General features: G+C 35.5%; 2 long non-coding RNA genes across 2 annotated transcripts; both read right to left on the reverse strand.

The window, feature by feature from the left end:
- Positions 1-3681: 3681 nt before the first annotated feature.
- Positions 3682-6227, reverse strand: LOC146937266 (uncharacterized). The gene is made up of 2 exons (XR_015033261.1): positions 5689-6227; positions 3682-3923 (listed from the first exon to the last, which is right to left on the reverse strand). It is a non-coding gene; the product is annotated as an uncharacterized LOC146937266 (long non-coding RNA).
- A 3493-nt stretch (positions 6228-9720) lies between these two features.
- LOC146937267 (uncharacterized) lies at positions 9721-12144 on the reverse strand. Its single transcript, XR_015033262.1, has 2 exons — positions 11728-12144; positions 9721-9962 (listed from the first exon to the last, which is right to left on the reverse strand). It is a non-coding gene; the product is annotated as an uncharacterized LOC146937267 (long non-coding RNA).
- Positions 12145-16329: the final 4185 nt, after the last annotated feature.

Raw genomic sequence — 16329 nt, forward strand, 5'->3', positions numbered from 1 at the left:
ACCTTCATCATTTGGTAATCAGAGCTTAGGTTCAAATCAGGTGTTATCTATCCTTTGATTTTTATTTTTCAATTTTGAAATCTTTTTCATTTCCATACTATCCTTGAAATTTCTTCCTCTCAGTTTCTTTTTGAAGTATTAAACAAATAAAAAAAATGTCTCAAGAAATCCAAGCTTCAATCCAATATTTTGATAAAGTATGGAGAGAAAAAATGCTTGAGGATATCAAGAGAAGATCAAGTCCTTCTTCTGCTCTTAGAGAGTTACAAAGAAAAAGGAGAGAGGAAATGATGGCAATAATTGATAGAGGAATGGCTGATATCTCCAAAATTCTAGAGGAAAATCTCTTTCAAATCCAAAATGATTATAAAAAAGAGATAGAAGAAAAAGAAAGTCATGAGGAAGAAGTGAAAAGAAAGGAAAAAGAAGAAAAAAAAGAATGTGATGAAAAAGAAGTAAATGAAAAAGAAGAGAGAAAAGAAGGTGTTGAAGAAGTCGAGAGAAAAGAAGAGAAAAAGGAGAGTAAGAATGAAAGGCTAGAAAAAAATAGTTTGAAATTTTGGCCTACTATTACACCAATACCTTCTTCTAAGTTGCTTTGTGTAGTTAAGTGTTGGAATTCTTCTAATATTGTTCAATCTCCTAACATTTCTTCTTTATGTCATGAAGGAAACAAAGTCAATGAAGAAATTTTTTCTCAACAAGTGGAAGGAAATTATGAGATTCGGAACGAAGATTATGTCCACGAATCAAAAGGGAATGAAAAACAAACAAATTCTTCCAATAAAAGTGAAGTGCTCTTTAAATTTAAAGTTACATGTGATGGATTCAATATATTTGTTTTTGACCCAGGAGGTATTCAAGCTATAAATTCGAGGTCGAATTCTCTTGAAGAGGGAGACTATCCTAAGATGTTCTCCCTTTACAAGAATACTAAAGTCAATATGGAATAAAAGAATCAAATTATTTTTGGTTCAAATTGTTATTTTCGTAGGTCATTATGTATCTGTCTTGTATTGATCATATCTAGAGCTCTGCAACTCTGATTGAGGTGATCTTTGAAGTGTTGGAAAGGTTACAAAATTATCTACATTTCATATGTTGGAGTCAGAAGAAAAATCAGCATATATCAAGGTGTAAAATTTGATTAAAGTGGTGGACGTGATTAAATGAAGGAGCTGAAGCAAAACAGGTGAAACACTTAATTTGAGTAGTTGAAGAGCATGATGTGGAGGAGAGAGGACGCTACAAATTGTCCAAAATTAACAGCCATGAGTGTGTAACTTCAGGAATTGATTCAGCCACCTTAAATCAAAACCAATAAATTTGTAACCTTACTTGCAATAATTAGCCACATAAGAGTTATTTCATTAATCTTGATATAATTGTAAGCTTTTCAGCATTCTAGCCTATTACCTATATAAAGGGGGCGAAAATAATGAATAAGATATGCAGAATTTTGATAAAAAAAAATACACTTTGTGTGTTGTGAGAGCTTACTCTCTTTTTTTTGGTTCTGGATTGAACCAAGTTTATCGAATCTTATCAATGGCTTCCTTACCATTGTGGCGATTCTTCATGGCTTAGCATTCCTTCTTGGATTGGAAGTGAGTGTGACGCCTTCTTTACCATTCCTTTCCCCAAACCCATATTTTTATTTTACTTTTTATTCCTATACGATTTCTGACGTTCATCATTTGGTAATCAGAGCTTAGGTTCAAATCAGGTGTTATCTATCCTTTGATTTTTATTTTTCAATTTTGAAATCTTTTTCATTTCCATACTATCCTTGAAATTTCTTCCTCTCAGTTTATTTTTGAAGTATTAAACAAATAAAAAAAATGTCTCAAGAAATCCAAGCTTCAATCCAATATTTTGATAAAGTATGGAGAGAAAAAATGCTTGAGGATATCAAGAGAAGATCAAGTCCTTCTTCTGCTCTTAGAGAGTTACAAAGAAAAAGGAGATAGGAAATGATGGCAATAATTGATAGAGGAATGGCTGATATCTCCAAAATTCTAGAGGAAAATCTCTTTCAAATCCAAAATGATTATAAAAAAGAGATAGAAGAAAAAGAAAGTCATGAGTAAGAAGTGAAAAGAAAGGAAAAAGAAGAAAAAAAAAGAATGTGATGAAAAAGAAGTAAATGAAAAAGAAGAGAGAAAAGAAGGTGTTGAAGAAGTCGAGAGAAAAGAAGAGAAAAAGGAGAGTAATAATGAAAAGATAAAAAAAATAGTTTGAAATTTTGGCCTACTATTACACTAGTACCTTCTTCTAAGTTGCTTTGTGTAGTTAAGTGTTGGAATTCTTCTAATATTGTTCAATCTCCTAACATTTCTTCTTTATGTCATGAAGGAAACAAAGTCAATGAAGAAATTTTTTCTCAACAAGTGGAAGGAAATTATGAGATTCGGAACGAAGATTATGTCCACGAATCAAAAGGGAATGAAAAACAAACAAATTCTTCCAATAAAAGTGAAGTGCTCTTTAAATTTAAAGTTACATGTGATGGATTCAATATATTTGTTTTTGACCCAGGAGGTATTCAAGCTATAAATTCGAGGTCGAATTCTCTTGATGAGGGAGAGTATCCTAAGATGTTCTCCCTTTACAAGAATAATAAAGTCATTATGGAATAAAAGAATCAAATTATTTTTGGTTCAAATTGTTATTTTCGTAGGTCATTATGTATCTGTCTTGTATTCATCATATCTAGAGCTCTGCAACTCTGATTGAGGTGATCTTTGAAATGTTGGAAAGGTTACAAAATTATCTACATTTCATATGTTGGAGTCAGAAGAAAAATCAGCATATATCAAGGTGTAAAATGGGATTAAAGTGGAGGACGTGATTAAATGAAGGAGCTGAAGCAAAACAATTGAAACACTTAATTTGAGTAGTTGAAGAGCATGATGTGGAGGAGAGAGGACGATGTTTGTCCTAAATTAACAGCCATGAGTGTGTAACTTCAAGAATTGATTCAGCCACCTTAAATCAAAACCAATAAATTTGTAACCTTACTTGCAATAATTAGCCACATAAGAGTTATTTCATTAATCTTGATATAATTGTAAGCTTTTCAGCATTCTAGCCTATTACCTATATAAAGGGGGCGAAAATAATGAATAAGATATGCAGAATTTTGATAAAAAAAATACACTTTGTGTGTTGTGAGAGCTTACTCTCTTTTTTTTGGTTCTGGATTGAACCAAGTTTATCGAATCTTATCAATGGCTTCCTTACCATTGTGGCGATTCTTCATGGCTTAGCATTCTTTCTTGGATTGGAAGTGAGTGTGACGCCTTCTTTACCATTCCTTTCCCCAAACCCATATTTTTATTTTACTTTTTATTCCTTTACGATTTCTGACCTTCATCATTTGGTAATCAGAGCTTAGGTTCAAATCAGGTGTTATCTATCCTTTGATTTTTATTTTTCAATTTTGAAATCTTTTTCATTTCCATACTATCCTTGAAATTTCTTCCTCTCAGTTTCTTTTTGAAGTATTAAACAAATAAAAAAAATGTCTCAAGAAATCCAAGCTTCAATCCAATATTTTGATAAAGTATGGAGATAAAAAAATGCTTGAGGATATCAAGAGAAGATCAAGTCCTTCTTCTGCTCTTAGAGAGTTACAAAGAAAAAGGAGAGAGGAAATGATTGTAACACCCATACCAAACGTATCTAGAAAGTCTGGCACGTGCGTTAATATTAGTACTGGATACATTAAAATATACAACAATTAAAAACTTCGAATGAATAATATTTACATCAAGTTACGTTCGTAAAAATCATAATACAATACAACTCATCCATACATAAAAATACATCCTTGATGTCCATAATGTCCTGCAGCTTTACGAACGAACTCTTGAAGTAATATCCATCCGGCTCCGCACATACATAATCATCATCCTGCTTATCTGAAACAAATAAGGATTGGGATGAGACATAATGTCTCAGTGAGTTCCCCTAAATCCTAGGCTATAGGCAACCTCAAGGGGAAACCTACGGTCACCACGTGTCTACATTACAACCTGACGGTTGATTATACGTGTATGGGGACATGCATACTTAGACGGTAGTGCATACTAGGGCCGTCATAGTCATATCTCACTTGTTATAGGCTTCTCACCTATACATGTCATGGCGGTCGAGGGGGAACCTAAAACCGCATTGCCAAGATTACACTTTATGTATCGAGGCCTAATCCTAACATAATCATGACACGATGCTAAACCGGACGATTAGGGGAACTTAAGATCGTCATCGGTATCATGTTCATAGCTTGCTATATACATAACTTATACTTGTCTTAAAGCATCTAATGCTCTTATTCCCATACATAATCGTACATGAGTTCATACATGTTCATAATCATAATCGTAACATACATAAACGTACCTAAGTTCATTCATATTGGTTAGCGTTGAACAAACAATGTTATCTTGATTCATTTTACGGATAGTCCCGGGTGGAGTAACCCCGAAATCAATCCCATACATGACCGATGTACGTACATCGGACTCCCTCGGTGTCGTGCGGGTCCCTTGCGGCTTGAACCGTTCCCCTTAGGTCGAGAACCTCCCGTATCCCCCTGGCGTGGATAACAAGAGACACGAACACCTACGTCTTGCTTACTCAGTGACATGCGGGTCCCTTACGGCTTGAATCGTTCTCATAATGAGAACCCCTTGTATCCCCCTGATGTGGATATCAAGAGACATGTCACCTACACTTATTAAATCATAGTCTTGTCGTGCATATAAGTTAAACATGTACATACTTGATTGTTTACCTCGGAACCTTAATCGAACCGATTAGTGGTAAACTCTTACTGGTTCATATTAATACCTAATCATGGTGGAGAGACTAACTAGTCAAACCACGGCTTACGTACTTGCTAAATAATACTAGCTCTTGTGCGAAGAGATTACACTTCGCGTCTTACCATTCTAGGGATTCTTGCTATATTCTAGTTCTCGACTAGCTAAGCCGAGGCTCTACATACATTCCCTTTCTTAGTTCATTGCTACCCCATCATGCTTAAACTCTCTTGAGTCATCTTCGTGACCCATGTTAAATTGCCATGATTATCGATTCAAGTTCCATGGATGATTGGTACATTTTCTATTAATTCCGAGGACCCAAAATGCCATAACCCAAGTAACAAACCATTTAGAAATTCTAAGTTTTAACCAAGACAAGATGGTTCCAGTTGTAAAATAGGTGAAAACAGTAAAAATATACGTCAACACGATCGCATCGGACCCCCACACGACTGGCCCCAAGCACCCGAGCACAAAACAACACAAAAGTTGCCCTGTCAGGGGCGCCTGGCGCCAGAGAGTGGGCGCCTAGCGCTGGCCTCTCTGACTTTGGGCGCCTAGCGCCCTTGTCCAGGCGCAGCGCTGCGAACCTGCGTGTTTCGGCTGCGGGTTCGTGGCATTTTCGACCCAAAACTCCAATTTTCGATCTCCTAAATGTACCAACTCATTCCAAACATTGTTAACAAGTTTATGTACTCAAAATAGCTTACAAGAACATATATAAGATCAAGTTCCATGGCAATTTATCATGTAATCACAAGGCATGGCTTTAGGTTCAATAAAATGTCATAGAAGCTAAACTAGCACAAAACATGAATATCCAACCCCAAAGGTAGGTTACTCTACCTATAGAACTCACCTCTAATGTTTGCACTTGACCCCAAGCTTCAAGCATCCTCATCACTTCACATATTGAAACTTAGCTTGCTTCCAAAGCTCTAAGTATCACAATCCATACTCTAGCTCTTCAAGCCCACTTCAAATCATCTTTCCTTTAATTCTTGACCAAGAAGGAACCTTACCAAGCTCAAACAATGCTCCAATCATCACCCTATCTTCTTTAGATTCTCTTGGTGATGAGAAGTAAGGAAATCAAACCAAATCCCAAGCTTCCAAGTAACTAAAGACCTTGAAGGAATCTTATACAACATGATTCATGATTTTGGAAGAAGTTTGAGAAGAATTGAGGAAGAGAAAGAGGGAAGGAGGGCGTGTGAGTTCTAGAGAGAGGGGAGAGCAATTGCCAAACTCAAACCCTAGAGAGAGAAAGTGAATGGAAAATGAATGATTTTGAGACCAAATCCAAATAAATATCCTTTGGCGTGAAAATACCACTTTGCCCTTGTCTTAAGCGTTTTTAAAACGACTCTGATATTTTTCCCGTATTATGCTGACATGTCATAAAATATCTCCCACTACTTACTTTCCATGAACTTTCGTCCTCTGATAAATTTAACAGATAAAATTTCCATTAGCTGACGAGCGGGATGTTACACTCTACCCCCCTTAAAGAAATTTCGTCCTCGAAATTTAGAGACCAACTATTAATCCTCATGACAAAAACTTATCATCTATAGTCTGAGTCAAACATTTTTTTTTTCCATTCATACATATCCAAGGGTTTATCGCATCATGTCCTCTTCTTGTTCTTAACCCACATGTAACTAAACATAGCCTTCTTGATCTTAATATCACTCAAACTTAGAGTTATCTTAGTATATCATGATTTGGAACTTACCTTGCTACACATAGGCTTATTGTTTCGGATTCGTACCTTACCCATTTAACATAAACCATTCATAAAAGTATCTTATCATAAACATGTACACTCAGGATTTGCCTTTTAACTGGATTCCTACCGGAAACCAGGTTTGCCCTACAGTGCTTGCTTCCAACATTAAATATATTTTCATGCCTACATAATCTTCTTTACCGCACGTTGCGACTTATGCTTCTTACATTCATTACTCATATAGACGGTTCCACGAATCACTTATCTCATTTCAGAGCCTTAGGAAATTTTTGATCTCATTGCAATCTCATTGCATCTTATCATCCGTACTGAGGGTAACTTATATAGCTTGACATGAAAAAGTGAAATCAATTCACCACTTCATCTGATAATCTATTAATTAGCATCATGGTTCACATACTCTTGAAACTTACTAGCACATCCACCTGCACATACATCGTATACTCTTAACACACTTCTGTGTATCCTACTTGTTATTGACTTCATACGCACGTTGTCGTTTCCATAACATGTACATACTTTCAAGTGTCATCTCTTGTTAAATGATAACGATACGTGTTCTAAAATCTTCCTTAAAGAAATTTTTTTTTTCTTAAATTTTGGTATTCGGGTTCTTGGAACGAATTTATACATGACTAAAAAGATTTTATCATTTCTAAAACTGATTGTATAAAGGTGCCACAGAACCACCGGACGAGTTTCGATATTTTTGGAAAAGATTTAACCACTCTCCCAAAACTTGTCCACGACAAGTTGGTCCTGAAGTTTGTACGTCGTAAGTGAGTCCACTTATAACGGACCTCATCAGTTTCAAAAATGTATAATTCCATAAGTTTAAATAAAAACATCGTTCCCAAGTTCCATAATACCAATCTTAACTTTTAAAAGTTTTAAAATCATGACTTAACATGTCTTAACAAGTATCGTTTTCACTCAACAAGTATTACATACAAGAGTACGATTCTCCTTGCATCATCTCGAGAGTTGCATCTCCTTTCATGATAACATACTTAACTTCGAATATAAATTCTTTCCTTATTCCACCGATATACATACTTGCCATACCGCTTACATATCCATAAACAATCCTTGGACCTCTTAACATAAACTTATTCCTCTTCTTCGGAACACTAACTTGATTCTCCACATTAACTCATTCGGTTATCGCTGGAGCGTTAATACCTTTTCCGAAACCGGTCGCCATTCTTGATGCTTTGATTCTTTACTAAAATTCATACATACTAAAACTTCCATGTTTCATAATTAACGATTAGCTTCCATGGCGCTACTCTGATTCTCACCAGTTGGTTTAAACCATTACTCTAATCCGTTAGAGCGACTGAGACTTCATATTCCTAATTACCACTTAAATACTAACTTCTTGAACTATTCTCAAGATCTTCCATGTTGTAACCAACATCACAACCTTACACTTGTCTTGTGAATTCAAAACTAATGATGGTTTATCTTATGCTCATAACACTTGACTCGGGGGTAAACCTCACCTTCTTGCTGGTTGCACTCACCATACATATCATATCTGAACTTATTTTCGAGTAAACTCAATTTCCATTAACAACCCATCTAGCACTTGAACATAACTTTCTTGAACATCTAATCTTTGTACCTTCGCATTCTCGCGGATTATATTTTGCTTAATCATACCAATGCTTGCTCATTAATTTTTCTTTTAAAGAAAACTTCGTAAACTAGCGCACGGGTCACTGACGTTGATGGTTTTCTACTTTATAAATATATTGAGTTTAGGTCCCGGCCGTTGCTATAAAATCATAGAACGAGTTGATAACACATACGTGTCATCAATTCTAGATTCTAATAAGTCTAGCTCGCTCTACGAGTATCGTAGCAAACCGGTTCCTAGAAAAACTTTTATGAATTTTCAAAATGTCAACTTCAATCACCCATATGCGTAATTCTTTTAAACTTTATAACTCAACATCATATCGAGCTTTAGCAAGTCTATTAAGCAAAACATAGGTTCGAGAGATACACCATAATTCCATATAATCCGAGAACCTTTTGATTTCTTATAACTTTACACCGCTTTAACTTCTTACTTCATACCTCATGCATAAATATTGGTTACTTTCCTTTTAAATGCCGGAACTTCTATACTCTTGATCTTAACTCGTTCTTGACTCTTAACACATTGACTCCCAAAGCTACCTTAAACCGTATCGATTTCGTTGATGGTTGCCCACGCCCTTTTCCTTAAAAAAAAATCGTAGGATGTGATATGCATTCATTACTTGATGTCATAAATTATTTTCATCACATAAAAGATTATTGTGAAGACATCTCCCCAATAGTCATTGCAAACCATAGGAACGAGCTAGTAGGTTTCATAAAAACGAAAAAAATTTCGTCCCAGGCTTGCTATTGGTGAGCTTCTCCAACTCTATTTTTCAGAAAACATTTATTGTATAAAATTCTTATCCTCAAGTATACAATGCACATTATTCATTCCTATCGTCGTAAAATATTCTATAACATATGCATGGCAATCATCAACCTTTTTCGATACAATTCTTGGCACGTCGGAAATCAATGCCTTACTCCTGATAACATAAAACTTTCTCTTGAATCCTTAACTTCATTCTCATATTGCTATCCTGAGAGCCCGCTGACTCCGTCAACATACGCCGACCTCTTACTACCTTGTAGCCTTATTCGGACATTCTAGAATATCATAAATCCGTTCCAACAACAATTCTTACCGAAACTTTTGGTCATGGTTAGATACATATATCCAACTTCTTCACTTACGGGTACATAAAGTATCACTAACATCTTACCTGACATTGTTGGAACGTTCCTTCTTAACATACCTTACATTCCCGGAGGATTCACACTTCCACTTGATTAATTCACCGGCCACCTTTTGGCACGGTCAAACTTCTTCATCATATACTTCATTCCTCCTGGGTCCTATTCAGTTCTCAGACATCCGTTCTAATCGTTGAATGCTAAATTGAGTTGATCAGGCTCAACTAACAACAACAAATAGAACATCTACCCGGAACCCAATGGTCCCACTACCTTTGTTGTAATTTAATGACCCAAGGCACGGTCTGAATCGACCTGCTCTGATACCAATTGTAACACCCATACCAAACGTATCTAGAAAGTCTGGCACGTGCGTTAATATTAGTACTGGATACATTAAAATATACAACAATTAAAAACTTCGAATGAATAATATTTACATCAAGTTACGTTCGTAAAAATCATAATACAATACAACTCATCCATACATAAAAATACATCCTTGATGTCCATAATGTCCTGCAGCTTTACGAACGAACTCTTGAAGTAATATCCATCCGGCTCCGCACATACATAATCATCATCCTGCTTATCTGAAACAAATAAGGATTGGGATGAGACATAATGTCTCAGTGAGTTCCCCTAAATCCTAGGCTATAGGCAACCTCAAGGGGAAACCTACGGTCACCACGTGTCTACATTACAACCTGACGGTTGATTATACGTGTATGGGGACATGCATACTTAGACGGTAGTGCATACTAGGGCCGTCATAGTCATATCTCACTTGTTATAGGCTTCTCACCTATACATGTCATGGCGGTCGAGGGGGAACCTAAAACCGCATTGCCAAGATTACACTTTATGTATCGAGGCCTAATCCTAACATAATCATGACACGATGCTAAACCGGACGATTAGGGGAACTTAAGATCGTCATCGGTATCATGTTCATAGCTTGCTATATACATAACTTATACTTGTCTTAAAGCATCTAATGCTCTTATTCCCATACATAATCGTACATGAGTTCATACATGTTCATAATCATAATCGTAACATACATAAACGTACCTAAGTTCATTCATATTGGTTAGCGTTGAAAAAACAATGTTATCTTGATTCATTTTACGGATAGTCCCGGGTGGAGTAACCCCGAAATCAATCCCATACATGACCGATGTACGTACATCGGACTCCCTCGGTGTCGTGCGGGTCCCTTGCGGCTTGAACCGTTCCCCTTAGGTCGAGAACCTCCCGTATCCCCCTGGCGTGGATAACAAGAGACACAAACACCTACGTCTTGCTTACTCAGTGACATGCGGGTCCCTTACGGCTTGAATCGTTCTCATAATGAGAACCCCTTGTATCCCCCTGATGTGGATATCAAGAGACATGTCACCTACACTTATTAAATCATAGTCTTGTCGTGCATATAAGTTAAACATGTACATACTTGATTGTTTACCTCGGAACCTTAATCGAACCGATTAGTGGTAAACTCTTACTGGTTCATATTAATACCTAATCATGGTGGAGAGACTAACTAGTCAAACCACGGCTTACGTACTTGCTAAATAATACTAGCTCTTGTGCGAAGAGATTACACTTCGCGTCTTACCATTCTAGGGATTCTTGCTATATTCTAGTTCTCGACTAGCTAAGCCGAGGCTCTACATACATTCCCTTTCTTAGTTCATTGCTACCCCATCATGCTTAAACTCTCTTGAGTCATCTTCGTGACCCATGTTAAATTGCCATGATTATCGATTCAAGTTCCATGGATGATTGGTACATTTTCTATTAATTCCGAGGACCCAAAATGCCATAACCCAAGTAACAAACCATTTAGAAATTCTAAGTTTTAACCAAGACAAGATGGTTCCAGTTGTAAAATAGGTGAAAACAGTAAAAATATACGTCAACACGATCGCATCGGACCCCCACACGACTGGCCCCAAGCACCCGAGCACAAAACAACACAAAAGTTGCCCTGTCAGGGGCGCCTGGCGCCAGAGAGTGGGCGCCTAGCGCTGGCCTCTCTGACTTTGGGCGCCTAGCGCCCTTGTCCAGGCGCAGCGCTGCGAACCTGCGTGTTTCGGCTGCGGGTTCGTGGCATTTTCGACCCAAAACTCCAATTTTCGATCTCCTAAATGTACCAACTCATTCCAAACATTGTTAACAAGTTTATGTACTCAAAATAGCTTACAAGAACATATATAAGATCAAGTTCCATGGCAATTTATCATGTAATCACAAGGCATGGCTTTAGGTTCAATAAAATGTCATAGAAGCTAAACTAGCACAAAACATGAATATCCAACCCCAAAGGTAGGTTACTCTACCTATAGAACTCACCTCTAATGTTTGCACTTGACCCCAAGCTTCAAGCATCCTCATCACTTCACATATTGAAACTTAGCTTGCTTCCAAAGCTCTAAGTATCACAATCCATACTCTAGCTCTTCAAGCCCACTTCAAATCATCTTTCCTTTAATTCTTGACCAAGAAGGAACCTTACCAAGCTCAAACAATGCTCCAATCATCACCCTATCTTCTTTAGATTCTCTTGGTGATGAGAAGTAAGGAAATCAAACCAAATCCCAAGCTTCCAAGTAACTAAAGACCTTGAAGGAATCTTATACAACATGATTCATGATTTTGGAAGAAGTTTGAGAAGAATTGAGGAAGAGAAAGAGGGAAGGAGGGCGTGTGAGTTCTAGAGAGAGGGGAGAGCAATTGCCAAACTCAAACCCTAGAGAGAGAAAGTGAATGGAAAATGAATGATTTTGAGACCAAATCCAAATAAATATCCTTTGGCGTGAAAATACCACTTTGCCCTTGTCTTAAGCGTTTTTAAAACGACTCTGATATTTTTCCCGTATTATGCTGACATGTCATAAAATATCTCCCACTACTTACTTTCCATGAACTTTCGTCCTCTGATAAATTTAACAGATAAAATTTCCATTAGCTGACGAGCGGGATGTTACAATGATGGCAATAATTGATAGAGGAATGGCTGATATCTCCAAAATTCTAGAGGAAAATCTTTTTCAAATCCAAAATGATTATAAAAAAGAGATAGAAGAAAAAGAAAGTCATGAGGAAGAAGTGAAAAGAAAGGAAAAAGAAGAAAAAAAAAGAATGTGATGAAAAAGATGTAAATGAAAAAGAAGAGAGAAAAGAAGGTGTTGAAGAAGTCGAGAGAAAAGAAGAGAAAAAGGAGAGTAAGAATGAAAAGCTAGAAAAAAATAGTTTGAAATTTTGGCCTACTATTACACTAGTACCTTCTTCTAAGTTTCTTTGTGTAGTTAAGTGTTGGAATTCTTCTAATATTGTTCAATCTCCTAACATTTCTTCTTTATGTCATGAAGGAAACAAAGTCAATGAAGAAATTTTTTCTCAAGAAGGGGAAGGAAATTATGAGATTCGGAACGAAGATTATGTCCACGAATCAAAAGGGAATGAAAAACAAACAAATTCTTCCAATAAAAGTGAAGTGCTCTTTAAATTTAAAGTTACATGTGATGGATTCAATATATTTGTTTTTGACCCAGGAGGTATTCAAGCTATAAATTCGAGGTCGAATTCTCTTGAAGAGGGAGAGTATCCTAAGATGTTCTCCCTTTACAAGAATAATAAAGTCATTATGGAATAAAAGAATCAAATTATTTTTGGTTCAAATTGTTATTTTCGTAGGTCATTATGTATCTGTCTTGTATTCATCATATCTAGAGCTCTGCAACTCTGATTGAGGTGATCTTTGAAGTGTTGGAAAGGTTACAAAATTATCTACATTTCATATGTTGGAGTCAGAAGAAAAATCAGCATATATCAAGGTGTAAAATTTTATTAAAGTGGAGGACGTGATTAAATGAAGGAGCTGAAGCAAAACAGGTGAAACACTTAATTTGAGTAGTTAAAGAGCATGATGTGGAGGAGAAAGGACGCTACAAATTGTCCAAAATTAACAGCCATGAGTGTGTAACTTCAGGAATTGATTCAGCCACCTTAAATCAAAACCAATAAATTTGTAACCTTACTTGCAATAATTAGCCACATAAGAGTTATTTCATTAATCTTGATATAATTGTAAGCTTTTCAGCATTCTAGCCTATTACCTATATAAAGGGGGCGAAAATAATGAATAAGATATGCAGAATTTTGATAAAAAAAAATACACTTTGTGTGTTGTGAGAGCTTACTCTCTTTTTTTTGGTTCTGGATTGAACCAAGTTTATCGAATCTTATCAATGGCTTCCTTACCATTGTGGCGATTCTTCATGGCTTAGCATTCCTTCTTGGATTGGAAGTGAGTGTGACGGCTTCTTTGCCATTCCTTTCCCCAAACCCATATTTTTATTTTACTTTTTATTCCTATACAATTTCTGACCTTCATCATTTCGTAATCAGAGCTTAGGTTCAAATCAGGTGTTATCTATCCTTTGATTTTTATTTTTCAATTTTGAAATCTTTTTCATTTCCATACTATCCTTGAAATTTCTTCCTCTCAGTTTCTTTTTGAAGTATTAAACAAATAAAAAAAATGTCTCAAGAAATCGAAGCTTCAATCCAATATTTTGATAAAGTATGGAGAGAAAAAATGCTTGAGGATACCAAGAGAAGATCAAGTCCTTCTTCTGCTCTTAGAGAGTTACAAAGAAAAAGGAGAGAGGAAATGATGGCAATAATTGATAGAGGAATGGCTGATATCTCCAAAATTCTAGAGGAAAATCTTTTTCAAATCCAAAATGATTATAAAAAAGAGATAGAAGAAAAAGAAAGTCATGAGGAAGAAGTGAAAAGAAAGGAAAAAGAAGAAAAAAAAAGAATGTGATGAAAAAGAAGTAAATGAAAAAGAAGAGAGAAAAGAAGGTGTTGAAGAAGTCGAGAGAAAAGAAGAGAAAAAGGAGAGTAAGAATGAAAAGCTAGAAAAAAATAGTTTGAAATTTTGGCCTACTATTACACTAGTACCTTCTTCTAAGTTTCTTTGTGTAGTTAAGTGTTGGAATTCTTCTAATATTGTTCAATCTCCTAACATTTCTTCTTTATGTCATGAAGGAAACAAAGTCAATGAAGAAATTTTTTCTCAACAAGGGGAAGGAAATTATGAGATTCGGAACGAAGATTATGTCCACGAATCAAAAGGGAATGAAAAACAAACAAATTCTTCCAATAAAAGTGAAGTGCTCTTTAAATTTAAAGTTACATGTGATGGATTCAATATATTTGTTTTTGACCCAGGAGGTATTCAAGCTATAAATTCGAGGTCGAATTCTCTTGAAGAGGGAGAGTATCCTAAGATGTTCTCCCTTTACAAGAATAATAAAGTCATTATGGAATAAAAGAATCAAATTATTTTTGGTTCAAATTGTTATTTTCGTAGGTCATTATGTATCTGTCTTGTATTCATCAAATCTAGAGCTCTGCAACTCTGATTGAGGGGATTTTGAAGTGTTGGAAAGGTTACAAAATTATCTACATTTCATATGTTGGAGTCAGAAGAAAAATCAGCATATATCAAGGTGTAAAATTTTATTAAAGTGGAGGACGTGATTAAATGAAGGAGCTGAAGCAAAACAGGTGAAACACTTAATTTGAGTAGTTAAAGAGCATGATGTGGAGGAGAAAGGACGCTACAAATTGTCCAAAATTAACAGCCATGAGTGTGTAACTTCAGGAATTGATTCAGCCACCTTAAATCAAAACCAATAAATTTGTAACCTTACTTGCAATAATTAGCCACATAAGAGTTATTTCATTAATCTTGATATAATTGTAAGCTTTTCAGCATTCTAGCCTATTACCTATATAAAGGGGGCGAAAATAATGAATAAGATATGCAGAATTTTGATAAAAAAAAATACACTTTGTGTGTTGTGAGAGCTTACTCTCTTTTTTTTGGTTCTGGATTGAACCAAGTTTATCGAATCTTATCAATGGCTTCCTTACCATTGTGGCGATTCTTCATGGCTTAGCATTCCTTCTTGGATTGGAAGTGAGTGTGACGGCTTCTTTGCCATTCCTTTCCCCAAACCCATATTTTTATTTTACTTTTTATTCCTATACAATTTCTGACCTTCATCATTTCGTAATCAGAGCTTAGGTTCAAATCAGGTGTTATCTATCCTTTGATTTTTATTTTTCAATTTTGAAATCTTTTTCATTTCCATACTATCCTTGAAATTTCTTCCTCTCAGTTTCTTTTTGAAGTATTAAACAAATAAAAAAAATGTCTCAAGAAATCGAAGCTTCAATCCAATATTTTGATAAAGTATGGAGAGAAAAAATGCTTGAGGATACCAAGAGAAGATCAAGTCCTTCTTCTGCTCTTAGAGAGTTACAAAGAAAAAGGAGAGAGGAAATGATGGCAATAATTGATAGAGGAATGGCTGATATCTCCAAAATTCTAGAGGAAAATCTTTTTCAAATCCAAAATGATTATAAAAAAGAGATAGAAGAAAAAGAAAGTCATGAGGAAGAAGTGAAAAGAAAGGAAAAAGAAGAAAAAAAAAGAATGTGATGAAAAAGAAGTAAATGAAAAAGAAGAGAGAAAAGAAGGTGTTGAAGAAGTCGAGAGAAAAGAAGAGAAAAAGGAGAGTAAGAATGAAAAGCTAGAAAAAAATAGTTTGAAATTTTGGCCTACTATTACACTAGTACCTTCTTCTAAGTTTCTTTGTGTAGTTAAGTGTTGGAATTCTTCTAATATTGTTCAATCTCCTAACATTTCTTCTTTATGTCATGAAGGAAACAAAGTCAATGAAGAAATTTTTTCTCAACAAGGGGAAGGAAATTATGAGATTCGGAACGAAGATTATGTCCACGAATCAAAAGGGAATGAAAAACAAACAAATTCTTCCAATAAAAGTGAAGTGCTCTTTAAATTTAAAGTTACATGTGATGGATTCAATATATTTGTTTTTGACCCAGGAGGTATTCAAGCTATAAATTCGAGGT

Source organism: Medicago sativa, chromosome 3 (assembly GCF_051527215.1).
Source record: "Medicago sativa cultivar Bolivia chromosome 3, Bolivia_mono, whole genome shotgun sequence".
In the NCBI taxonomy this organism is placed as follows: Eukaryota; Viridiplantae; Streptophyta; class Magnoliopsida; order Fabales; family Fabaceae; genus Medicago; species Medicago sativa.